We start from the raw sequence: 12,945 nt of genomic DNA on the forward strand, positions 1-12,945 counted from the left end.
CTCGTAAACGGTGCGACTGACGGGAAAATATAACTGAACAAAATGTGTTTAGAATTGTTTTCTATATCTGGTTCAGTCATCAAAAGAGCTTTTTTTATTTTTTTACAGTTTTCCATCAACTCGAAAAAATTTGTCCTAAAAATAGCAAAGACGGCGAATATCTCCCGAACCATGCATTTGACGAGAAAATGTTACTGAACCTAAATTGCTTAGAATTCAAGTCTACATCATAACCAGTAATAAAAATTGCTTGATCCCTCCTCCCTACGCCGCGGGGGTGTAAGTTGTGCCAACTGGTGCTCTATATTTGACAAGTAGTCAGGATGACACCTTGACGCCAGTGTGGAAGGTGTCATGTAGACGTGAGTCATCCCCGTCTACTTGTCTCCTTTCTAAGGAGGTGACAACTAGTCGGGGGGACACCCTGACGCAAGGGTGCGAGGTGTCAAGTTGTCGTTTACGGTCATGACTAGTTGGCACCTTTGGTGGTCCAGTTGTAGGTGTCAAGTAGTCGGGGGGACAACTTGACGGCAATGGTATATTTTTACGAGGGTAGGCTACAAGTAGTCGCGTATGGCCAAAATGACCAGGTGTCAAGTAGTCGGGGTGACAACTAGACGGCGACCCAGTTACATGATCTATTATAAACTCATTGATTTCACAGAGTTCATCAATAATTAGAACTAGCTGCACCTCACCAATTATTTCGAGAGCTTTCGAATACCTGATAAGTCAAAAACGAAAAAGTTGGCATTTTAAGTGAAAAGTTTAAAGTAACATTTTCAACTCTTTTTATTTTCTTAAAACTGTCCCATCAGACGTAAATACGTAAAGCTTTCCTGACAAGAGGAATATTGCTTAATATCCATTTCTAGGAGAGAAGAGATCATTGGACTCTGATCTCACAGGTCATAGGAGATCATTGACTGCGAAAACTTTTCAGGGTCGTGTTGATCTTGTTGTATTTGGGGGCAACCCCACATACATATCCACACAGTGTGGTTCCTTGTGTGTTAAATCTGAGAGCAGATTTCCAGTCCCTCATTATGGATATCTATCAAATCACCTTTCCAACAAAGTCAATTGTTACTCTTAGCAACTAAATTATCCCTGAGATAGGAAGCATGCAGGAGCTCAGCAAGCAGGACTATTCCCTGAAGTAGGCTTTACACTAGTCAAGTTTGCTTGAATTCAAGTTTTTTAAAGTCTGAGTTGAATGGGCGAATTTGAAAACTTGAATTCAAGTATACTCAAAGTTTCCTTCTTACTATTAATATTTTCTTTCATCAAACTATCCTATTCAGTTGTTTTTGACCGAAGCGAAGCTGAAGTCTTACATAGTTTCGACTCGATCGGCTTTTGTCTGTTTGTACCGCAGCTACAGTCAGATTTGGATAAAATTTGGTATACAAGTACATTGAAACAATGCACAGAAACTTATGTGTAAAGATTTTTGATAATACCTCCGGTTATTTTGTAATTTAAAAAACCGCAGATCAACCTGCATCCAGAAAGTTACTTTTTCGTATCTAGCGCCATTATCCTGCAAGATATTCAGCAATTTTCATTCTTTTGAAAATGGAAGATCATTGGATTTACAATACACCGGTACGGTCTTGCCCATAGTAAATAGAATAATAGAAAGTAACATAGTATTTTCTCTCGACCTTTCAACTCTGGCTGACCTGTTGCCAGTGAGTGTTGGAGAAGATTGGCTTTTGATGTTTGCATTTTTTCGATACACCAACCCCAACAGCCATTAGTCGTTTTCACAGAAATATCTCACCGACACGACAGAATTTACTCTGATGGACAGTATGGACAGAGGAGGCTGTGATTAATAACTGCGCAAGCGCGAGGTCTACTGTTCACAGAACTACTAGTTATAGATTCTACATTGACTGACAACTGTTTTTATCTCATTTACCCATTCGTTGGTTGGATTCAAGTTGAATACAAAAGTCAAACATGTTCAACATCTACAAAACTTAAAGCAAGGTCTAGGCCTACACTGGTATACATTAGTGGATTCAAGTTTCTGTTTTGCAAACTTGACTATTGGCCTCAATTTTGCAAAATACATAAATTTTATCATTATATACTGTACAAAACTTAGAGATAGATTTCAAGTAATGTGACTAATGTGAACGTCCATTAACAAACAATTCGATTGAAACTTATAGAATCAGATAATTATTTATGTACACATTTTTTTCTTCATAAATCTACTAACCTCCAATACTGTGACACATGAATGAAGACTTACTGCAATTTGATCGATATCTTCAATAGATGGCACAACACTAATAACATAACGCATTCTCGAAGTAGTGGAATGTCACTGAATACCGGCCCTACACTGTCTACCATAATACAGCATTTCTCTGCTGTCTACACTGTCTACAGCTACGCACGCCTTGAATATTACTTGAGGACTGTGATAAGGTGTTCACTGAAGCAAAGCACTGTGAAGACTAAAGCTGAACTATGAAAATGAAGAAGTAGGAAGTACGATGGTCGTTGGCAGGTCAAGTTGGCAGTTGCGAATGGAGAGGGGGAAACGCACAACATTAATTTTCAGCTGTCTAGTCGTCTGGTGAGTGAGTGGTGGGAGAAGGTTACTGGCTCAAGGCCCAAACAATGCACGCTGCACGGCCACAGAGGAAAGAAACACTACTTTATGCTTATTCCGTGGCACGGCGCTCAAAACATGATGATATGACCTATAGCCCAGTCAATGACGAAAAAAACAATAATAATAATAATACGCTCAAAACATACGATATGACCAGTCAAAGAAGAGAATAGCAGAGTGCCGGTTGCACAAAAGCCGGTTAAATTTTAACCGTGATTAATTCCACGAGAACCAATCAGAGAAGCCTTTTTTTTCAAAAATGCCTGCTCTGATTGGTTCTCGTAAAGTTAATCACGGTTAAAATTTAACCGGCTTTTTTCTTTCAGAGAATCAATATACGATTTTGGCTCCAAATCAAAATATCTAGCTTACTGCTGATTTCATCCTTTCAAGGATTACCCAATAGAGCTATAGTTAGGTCCACGTTATAATGAGGTACCGTAATGACAGTATTTGATTAACTTTGATGTTGCTATCCTTGTCTATCATTCGGTAGTACTATCCTTTTCTAGCTCTGCAACGATGACAAATCTGTTTTTGACAATGTGAAAATATAATTTAATAGTCAAGGGGTCAAGGCAGAGTACAGGTAACGCTGTTCTTCTATGTTTATCCACTGCCATTATAACGTGGACCTCACTATACAATTAATGACATTTACCATTTTATCGTATATATCTATTGATTATGAAGTTATTCCCATATGAATAAGTCAGAAAATTGGGGGAACTTTCACCTAATAATTTTATATTTTGTGGAATAAAAGTTCACCCTTTTCGTTTTTCGAAATAAATGTTTCTTATAAAAATTTTAGCTCGTTCTAAAACCTTCAAAATGGTGTATTATAAATATTAGTCATTATTTTCTTTTAATGTCCTTTAATCTTAATATTGATCTTTTATTCTGCACAATGTACGTTTTTCCGCGCTAGATGCCTCATTCTTGGGAAAATTCGCTGAACGACATTAAAAGGATAATTCATCCTTACCTGAAACAGCTGAGACTTTCGTCGTCTGTGGATAATAAAAAAAAGTGAGCGAGTGATTCTGTGGAAAATCAAAATATAGCATCCCCGAAATTCATAAGCTGAAGTATAGCCAGCTGTAAAATATAAACATGATCATTTTAGAGAATTGTGTTCTGTTTATGAATAAATAAAAAATAACGAGCGAAGCTCAGACCCCAATATTCCTATACTATTAAACGAGTAATTTCTGTTTAGATGTTTATATGTTTATATATCTTTTGCAACAATATCCATTGTTACAATTGTGAACGATGAGAATTGTGTGAATTATCATGAGAATTCAGTCCTGTATAACATTTCATTTTGCTGTCTTGCTTTTCTGCATTGTGTTGTGTCGACTTTGTTAGTGTGTGCATAGAAGTTATAGTACTAAGAAAAACAACAATTTTCCTGGAGCATCAGCTTAGTTCATGACCTCTGCTTTTCTGCGTTGTGTAGTGTCGACTCTGTAAGTGTGTGTTGATTTTCTTGGAGTATCAGTCGAGTTCAGGACCTTAAAAGGTAAGGAATTTATAGCTGTCAAGAGAAAATAGCTGTCACTTGGTGGGAGAATGTATCTTAAATTGTAGTTGTAACGTTCCTTTCTATTGGTGGAAATTTTTCTAGAAAATAGTAATTCCCAATCACAGTTAACGTTGGTTAGGTTCCCATCTGGTAAGGCCGTTTACAGCTGTCCACGGCAAGACAAGAAAAAGCAAAGTGCATTCATTCAGCATCTGTCCATTGCTGCTAACAGAACTGAAGATGTAGTCTCTAGACTTTGCTTGAACTTATGTAGTGATTTGGTATTTATTATGGCTTTCAGCCGGCTTTAGTCTTTCCTTTTATTCGCTCTGCAACGTTCTGTTGTAGTAGCAATGTTTAGTTCGCTTGCATTTTAGAAGTTTTTTTTTAAGTAAAGAAGAGAGAGAGTATCAAATTTGTCACTTCACAATGGAGATTTTTCTCCTATAACCGCTACTAAAGGTACGTCATAGTTTATGATATAATTAAGGAAATGATTATTGATGAAAGCTTCCATCAGAGTGTTAAATTTATTGTGATAGATACATTCGAGTGTAATATGTAGAAATGTAGAGTACCTATTAGGAGAAATTGAAATTTTTCGATTTTAAATTATTTTGAAGAGGAAGCTATTAACCTAAATTTCAATTACTGTTGTTTAAATCCAAATTGACTGATGTTTAAAGTATATTATTATGAGTTCTATCAGTATTTTGTGTTTTAGATTTCATTTGTTTGTTGATTCTAATGAAAAGCTTTCTTGATTCTCAAGGAAACACCTATCATGTAATTTATTATTTTTAAATTACACTATATATGTAATTTATGTAAGAGAACTGACCAAACTAACAATACTCGAAATACCTTATTATGAAGTAATTCAATCAACTTGTGATTTATGTAGGCCTATTATGGAACACTATGTACTCACGTCTTTGTATAAAGAGCATGACCCTAATTAAAAATAAATTCTGTTCTATTAAATCAAGATATTGAAGTAGGTAATGTCTATTTGTGTTTTAAAGTAATAAGTATTGATTTGAGTTTTATATAACCTAAAGTAGGTTGACTTTATTATATAACTGAAGTTAAGATAATTTGTATTATCCTAGTTTATTTTTTTTATTCTAACAGCGGTCAAAGTATGGATTCATCAAAGTATGGGATCAAGTATGAGTCCATCAATTTACGGGTTCATGAACGTGGTGTGTCTTTAAGCCGCTGAGACGCCTCTGAATCGATGGCAGTCCTAGAAGCTTGGGGTATGCTGTCTCCTAATGGTAGAGCTCAATCACCGAGCCTAAATTTGAGTTGAAGAAACTGCTATGAGGTAACAACCTTTTTTCCAAATTAAACGAACGTCCCAGGAACTCCGGATGTGACAGGATGGGTTTTAATAATTATAGACTTTCAAAAGGAAGGGGTTTAAAACGTGCGGAATTAGACTTTTGTTAAATCGTACTTTTGAGATATTATTGGGAATGGATAGATTACTAATTTTATTAATTTTGGTTTGAGTAATAGATTTTCGGTTGTATCTTTACATTGAAATGTGAGGCCATATTTTCTCTGTAAGGATCCAGCTGGGAATTTTCAGTTTTCTTTAAATTTATATTTGATAATATCTACTAAACAACTAAAGTTGAATTAGTATATGAAATGTTTAAAGGTCCCTTATTGATAAATTAATGTTTTTAAATAATTTTGGTCTTAAAGTTGTAAAGGATCAAATGAAGTTTCAAGGACCCTAACCTTTTCTAAATTTGTTTTGATGACATTTATATTTTTTGAATAGTTTTCCAAGGTAGAATTCCGTGATGTGATTTTTAGGAATATTTGTCTTTGCTGCTTTCATAATAATTATAAATATAGAGAATGGATATGATTAACATTTGATAGCACTTGGATAGTGTTTTAAAAGTTTCCAAGTGTGTTCTAAATGTCTAAGAATTCCATGAATTTTATGTTGATCTTTCTTTTAAAAGATGTATTGTTATTTATGTTCGACTTCTGAGAAATATCTATGATAATTTTCAATTCTTCTTTCTAAATGAGTCCTTTAAGCTTCTTATGATTCAATCTAAAACGTTTCCAATGTAAAGCAGACAGAGTAGGATACTGTCGAATTGGCTATATCGGAGATAACTTTCTAAATTTAGTAATTTTATTTTCGGTTTTCATGATGTAACTTCATTTGGTTTATTAACTGTTGAATTTAACTGTAAGAGGTGACAATATATTTGATATCTTCTCTCTATTTCGTTGTCTCTCTTGTCATTTCTGGATTCCCGTTCTCTAGCACTAGGTATGTTTATCAAGAATCCCTTTTATTAAGTTATATTGTGTGTGCTTCTAAATTCTTAATTTCCAAAATAACTTTCTAAATTCATAGCACGGCACACTTTATGTGACCGGATCTCGAAAACGGCTCTAACGATTCTCATGTATGTTGGAACAAAGTTCTGAGTAGATTTTTGCCCACACCTTCTTCTACCAGAATTCCCAGTGTTGATCTGGGCCGGCTAGACACAGTCAGCGTCTGGGGTGGGCCGCAGCAGGGGACGGGAGGCTTGGTGTGGTCTCTGTCAACCAACCTTGTTCGATTCGGGGGTTGAAACAGGGCCTTGAGTGCCTTAATGAAATGATTCCCTCTTTTAGGAGAGAGGGGCCATGCTTTCACACTGACTAACAGGGTTGGGCGTGGAGAGATGGGAGTAGGAACAGTCTGGTATTCTCAGAGAATACAGTATCCGGGACATGAAAAATGTTCCCTATCTTTGCTGGAGGTCTTCTTGCTATTCTGCCTGGGGCCAGCAGCCTAGAGGGGCCCTAGAACCGGGCGTCGCTGGAAGTCACCAAGTCACCTAGGTCACCGGCTTTCAGGATCGAGACCTCCGGGTCGGGAAAGGCATTCCCAAGCCTTACTCGACGTCTTCTTGCTGTTCCACTTGGAATCAGCAGGATAGAAGAGCCCTGGAACTGGACGGTCACCGAGTCCAACACCTCGGTCACCTGCTGTCTCAAGCTGTCAGGAACGAGATATCCGGGTCGGGAGAGGCGTTTCCAGCCTTACCCGAGGTGTTCTTGCTGTTCCACTTGGAATCAGCAAGATAGAAGAGCCCTGGAACCGGGCATCACTGGCTGTCACCTAGTCCAACACCTCGGTCACCAGCTGTTTCCAGCAGTCAGGATTGAGATCTCCGGGTCAGGAAAGGCGTTCCCAATCCTCAATCGAGGTCCTCTTGCGATTTTGATCCTCTTCGGAATCCTCCTGGGTCCTGTTAGATTTTAACTTCAAAAAACCTCAAAAAACTCCACAAATCCCTCCTGAAATGTAACTATCCTGAAAGGTTGTTACAGAAACAAATCTTTCCCAAAACTGGCACTAATCCAACCACAAAAAATTCCCAAATCCCACAAACTCCCAAGCTATGTACCACCTACTCTCCTGGAATTGAAAACCTCAAATCTGTCATTAAAGATCTGTTCCATGTTGTCTCCTCCAATCCCATTACCAAACATCTTTTCCAGCAACCACCCAACCTCATTTACAAGCAGCCTCCCAACCTCAAAAGAATTTTTAATAAGAACCAATCACTCACCTCTGATGAAATCCCAACTCCACCTGGTACCCTACCCTGCAAACGCCCCTGCTGTAAAACCTGCCCTATCACTGATCCTTCCATTTCCTTTACCAGTCCTTTCACCAACTACACCCATCAAATCCATCAATCCAGTAATTGCATCTCCAAAAATTGCATCTACATCCTTTCCTGCAACTTCTGTCCTGCCTTCTACATAGGTGAAACCACCACTGCCCTAAACCTCGGGATCAACAATCACAGGGCTTCCTTTAAAAATAATACTTCCCTACCCATGGCTCTGAGCACAACAAGAACTTTGACCAATGCTTCAAAGTCAAAGTCCTTGCCACCCTCCCACCCACAGCCCCCTCCATATATGTCAAGACGAAAGAATTGGCTTTTATTTGGGTGCTTGGAGCTGCTTCCAGTCCTGGTCTCAACAAACAGCAATAGTACCATAGCTATCAACTCTACACCAACTGTTTAATTAAATTGAAATGAATATCATCATATCATAATAAATTTCACAGCTATCAAATATATATTAAATGTTCAATAAAAATGAAAAATAAATTTCATTCAAGTTCAATTCTGCAATTCATTTCCCTAATTTTATTCCAACTCTTTTTTTTATTTCTAATTTTAAATCTCCTCTTTTCTATCAATTCATAAGCTACACCTTTCATTATTCATAACCCACACAAATCTTAAATATCCCGTTTGTAACCAAACCCTAAATACCCCATAATGTCCCCTGAATCTGTTCCCTTTCTCTCTCCATACGTCTGCACCTCTGCACCGCATAATCTGAGGTCTCTGCAGCTACAATTGACTCTCTGTGCGTACTCTGTGGTCACTACCTTTTGATTTCAAACTGTACCCACTCACTGCTCGGTTGAGGAAGAAAACTCAGTTTCTGAAAATTTCCATTTCTGATGTAAGTTTTTAAGTGTTTTCATTTTCAATCTATTTATGTCTTGTGTGTCCTGTTATATATATATATATATATATATATATATATATATATATATATATATATATATAAATATAAACAGGATACACACGACACAGATGGATTAAAAACTTACATTTAAATGAGAATTTTTGGGAGCTGGGCCCCCTTTTTCAATCAAACAGGAAGTGAAGTGGTGCAGATTTGAACATTCTAACAGTCGTGACCTCAGAGACGCGGTAGAGATGTTGTGTAGACCATAGAGCACAGACGAACGGAGGCGCACTTATTGAAGGAGCATTATGGGATTAGTTGGTGGGCCATGATGGGTTACAAGCAGGAGATTTCAAATTTGAGTGGGTTATAGATTAAAAAAGGTGTAGATAATGAATATTGATAGAAAAGAGGAGATTTAAAATTAGAAATCCGAAATGAAGTAGAATAAAATTAGAAAATGGAATTAGAGGATTGAATTGGAATGAAATTTATTTTAATTTTCGGATAATGGTTTTCGGATAATGCTCACTGATTTCAAAAGAAGATTAACATCTTCTATCATGAGGTATTCCAACTACACCTTAACGTTTCAATGTAATTAATTCTGAATTCGAAAATTGAAAGAAGAAGGAGAAGGAGAAGATGAAGGAGAAAAATAAAAACGGGGAATGAGAAGTCAAGATTTCAAGTCAAATACTGCAGACCTTAAAAATACCTGTAAAATCAGAGTCATAGCGGATTATTCAATGGTTACTTTTTACTAGCAGAGTGAATTTAGTGAAAAATTCAAATCAAATTTCTAGTCCGAGTACTGAGATCTTGAAAGCTATTCAGGAAACCTTTCTTCACCAAAGTTGCGAAAAACGTCTTCCTGAAAAAGTTGCTTAGAACGCTACTCATACACATTTGAAGGAGTAAAGAATATTCTGCATAACAGGTTCAAAATAAAATAGTTTATCAGTATCAATTTGTTTTATTCATTATTTCTATTGGATTGTACTATTTCACAGTTCTATTTGCTTTATCTTGTATTTTTGATGGTTGATACAGAAAATTGAAAAATCTTTTATTGATTAAGGAGTGTAATGATTTCACAATGTTGCAATGTCTTGATTTCCAATGTACCGGTACTAAAATATCAATGAAAATTAGAGAACTAGAGGATTAAAATTAGAGAAATTATTCCTGTTAGAGTTCAATGAATTTGATTAATTGATACATTCGACAATGATTTATCCCGTCCTTATAGATTCTATTAGATTAAACGAAGCTTGACAAACACATAATGCACATCATGTGTATGATAAGTTATGTTCAATCCAATAGACTCTATAAGGACGGAAAAATAAACATTTTGTTAATAACTTTGGTGTAAACGCAGTTTTACTTCTTCATACTAAAAATATGTTTCGCATCTAAAGCCAATGCAACTCAGTTAGTGTCTGAATGGGAAACGATGAATTATGAGACAGTCAACCTTTAGCTACTCGAACTAAACTATCAAAAACCATTAATTTTCATTACAAGTTCCATTCTAAGCAAAATAAAGATGATTCTAGATGATTTTATGAGTTGCGCTAATTAAAACCGTTATTTTCAATTAGATGATCCGCTAAAAATAGTTAATGAGATGCATGCTTCAAAACAACACGTCTACTGCCCAAGAGAGGAGATTCACTACATACTGTCAGTATTCCTTGGAAATAACTGCATCGCTTTCAATTCAAACAATGCTGACAGTTAACATTCAGCTAGTAATCAGTGTGCGGAGGTAGTCGAGCCATAAACAAGTTGAACTGGTAATTAGTGACAGATGCTACAGAAGAAAAGGAAGAAAAAGAAAATTGAGGCGGCTCTACAAAACCAAACCACTGCTCAGAAAGCAACAGCTGTTATGTTGCGCTGCTTGCGTAGAAGTGTTGCGACTATAGTGTGGTCCACGTTATAATGGGAGTGAATAAAGATAGAAGAATTAATAGCGATACCGATTCTCTGCATTAATCAGGCACGGCCCTAGGGACTTTGCCGCCCTGGGCGAGATCGGCAACTGCCGCCCCCCCCGCAAGTATCCCGTCTTTAATTGTTAATCCCGGGTTCCACCCCTCCTTGAGCGATCGCCTAACGCCGGTTACACATTGGGCGGTTTCTGCCGGGGCGGTAATTTCGCCGTCGCCGCCGTTCGAGCAGTAGTCTATGGACTTGAATGGAAGCTTACACACTGGGCGGCAGAAACGCCGCGCGGCTATATTGCCGTTGGCGGCAGCTGTGCAGCCGTCCACTGCCACTGCGGCTGGCGGTGTTTTGCTGCTCTTGTCTACGCAGTGGCGTACCTGAGCAAATGGGCGTTAACACATTTGGCGGTTGTCTACCGTCGCCGCTGATCAGTCGTCTTTCCCAGTTGCTCCAAGTCAGAGGTCTTTGAAAATCAGCCTTTTAATTTGTGTCTTGTTGTAAAGTTTGTAAGTTGTTTATAACATTTATTTATTGTTTTAAGTGTTTGTGGTTGACGAGTGTGAGAAAATGAGTAAGTTAATGGAAAATGAGTTGTTAATATCATTTGTAGAACAGAGGCCAGTTTTTTGGGACAAAACCTTCGACATATTTAAGGATCGAGATGCAACAAGGAATGCGTGGAATGAATTGTGTTTGGTGATTAGGGGGGATTTTGAAACTCTGGATGACAAGAAAAAACTGTAATATGTTGTATATCGCTGTCGATTTGATAAAAACGTTCATTTCAATGAATCCAAGCAAGGCGATTTCTCTGTTGTATTCTTTTCCTTCGACGGCACAACAAAAGTGGTAAAAGTTGTTGCCTTTCCATTTTAAGTTAAACACTTAATAATATATACTTTTGAAAAATGTGCAAAATACAATTAACTGAACACTCATGAAACAGTGAAGTCACAATACATTTGCGATGAAGAACTATAACAATTATTTTGGCTACTGATCATACGTGGCGGTAATTTTGCCGCTCGATGTTTGGCAGTATTTTTTCCGCTGAATGTGTAAGCTTGACTTTTTTTTAGAGGCTGCGACTGCAGTTTCGCCGCCGCGGCAGAAACCGCCCAGTGTGTAACCAGCGTTACTATTGTGTCTCCGCTGTGATGCGACACCACAGAGTCTCAGTAAACTCTAAAAATTATGTTTAACACTATTTATTGACATTTAAACAAATATTTGACAATTATAAATATTGGGGAACAGTAAAGTCCAGTCAATATAGACATAAAAATGGGGGTTTGCTTGCAATTTATATCGTAGTTCTGATTTTTAATATTTTATTTGGATACATGAGAGAGGTTCAGAACCAAATTCTTCATGTAAAATACCCTTGTGCTAATACAGAGTGGCCCAAAAAGTTCGTATTTTAGGTTCATTTTCCAGTTTTCAGCTATTTCCGGCAAAATCAGTGATCGGACAGAAAAATTTGCTCTTGCCTTTTTTAAGATCATAAAATTCTGAATGAAATGAGATCATTCGGAACTCTCTATCTCCAATGAGTACTGAGCTATGATTTTTCAAATATGAGTGATATTTTAAGGGAAAAAATCAATTTTGATCATATTTAGTATTTGATCAACAATATATCCCGATTACAATCTAGATGTAAAATTCAAAATCCCTCTGGGCATTTTTAGCTTCAACCATCATCACCATCTATATTGTCCTCACAGTGATATTTCGCACAATGATATAAGCTCATGAGATGATGTTCTATGAGAATCAACCGTTAGTTGCACTTAATTTCAGTATTTCCTAGTGGAGAGGCGCGCGAGAACACGATCAAGGATCGCTTAAGGATCAAGCTATCAAAATGAAAAAGTTTTCTTTTTTCAATCATTACTTTCTGAGACATGAGCGCCTAAAGTTTAAAATTTTGGGACAGAACATTTCAAATTCGGTACGAGATGAATCCATACAATTCAAAGGATAAATTCTTCATGGTATTTTTGATTTAATAAAACATAAATTTTCTGAAAATATCAATATTTGAGAAAGTTTTTAAATTTACTAAAAATGACCAAAAATAGTGTTAAGTTGATTTTTTTTTGTAAATTGAATAACTTTTTCAAAAATTGATATTTTCAGAAAATGTTTCAAAATTTTCTTGTTTTATTCAATCAACAATACCATGAAGAATTTATCTCTTACCGAATTTGAAATGTCCTGTCCCAAAAATTTAAACTTTAGGCGTTCATATCTCAAAAAGTAATGATTGGAAGAGAAACACTTCAATACA

The 12,945-nt window shown here is 36.7% G+C and overlaps 1 protein-coding gene across 18 annotated transcripts in view; it reads right to left on the reverse strand.

Annotated features, from left to right (window-relative positions):
* Nucleotides 1-2,536, reverse strand: part of LOC111064544 (dual specificity protein kinase splA) — a 70,862-nt gene extending 68,326 nt beyond the window's left edge. For 9 of the 18 annotated variants that reach the window (XM_039436299.1, XM_039436297.1, XM_039436293.1 and 6 more), the window contains exon 1: nucleotides 2,234-2,535. The gene's annotated coding sequence lies outside the window, so the exon portion shown is untranslated. Of the gene's footprint in view, nucleotides 1-2,233 lie in introns of all 18 variants that reach the window. The other 9 variants (XR_005572265.1, XM_039436285.1, XM_039436282.1 and 6 more) reach the window with 4 other exon arrangements.
* Between the last annotated feature and the right edge of the window lie 10,409 nt (nucleotides 2,537-12,945).

Source organism: Nilaparvata lugens, chromosome 10 (assembly GCF_014356525.2).
Source record: "Nilaparvata lugens isolate BPH chromosome 10, ASM1435652v1, whole genome shotgun sequence".
Classification (NCBI taxonomy): Eukaryota; Metazoa; Arthropoda; class Insecta; order Hemiptera; family Delphacidae; genus Nilaparvata; species Nilaparvata lugens.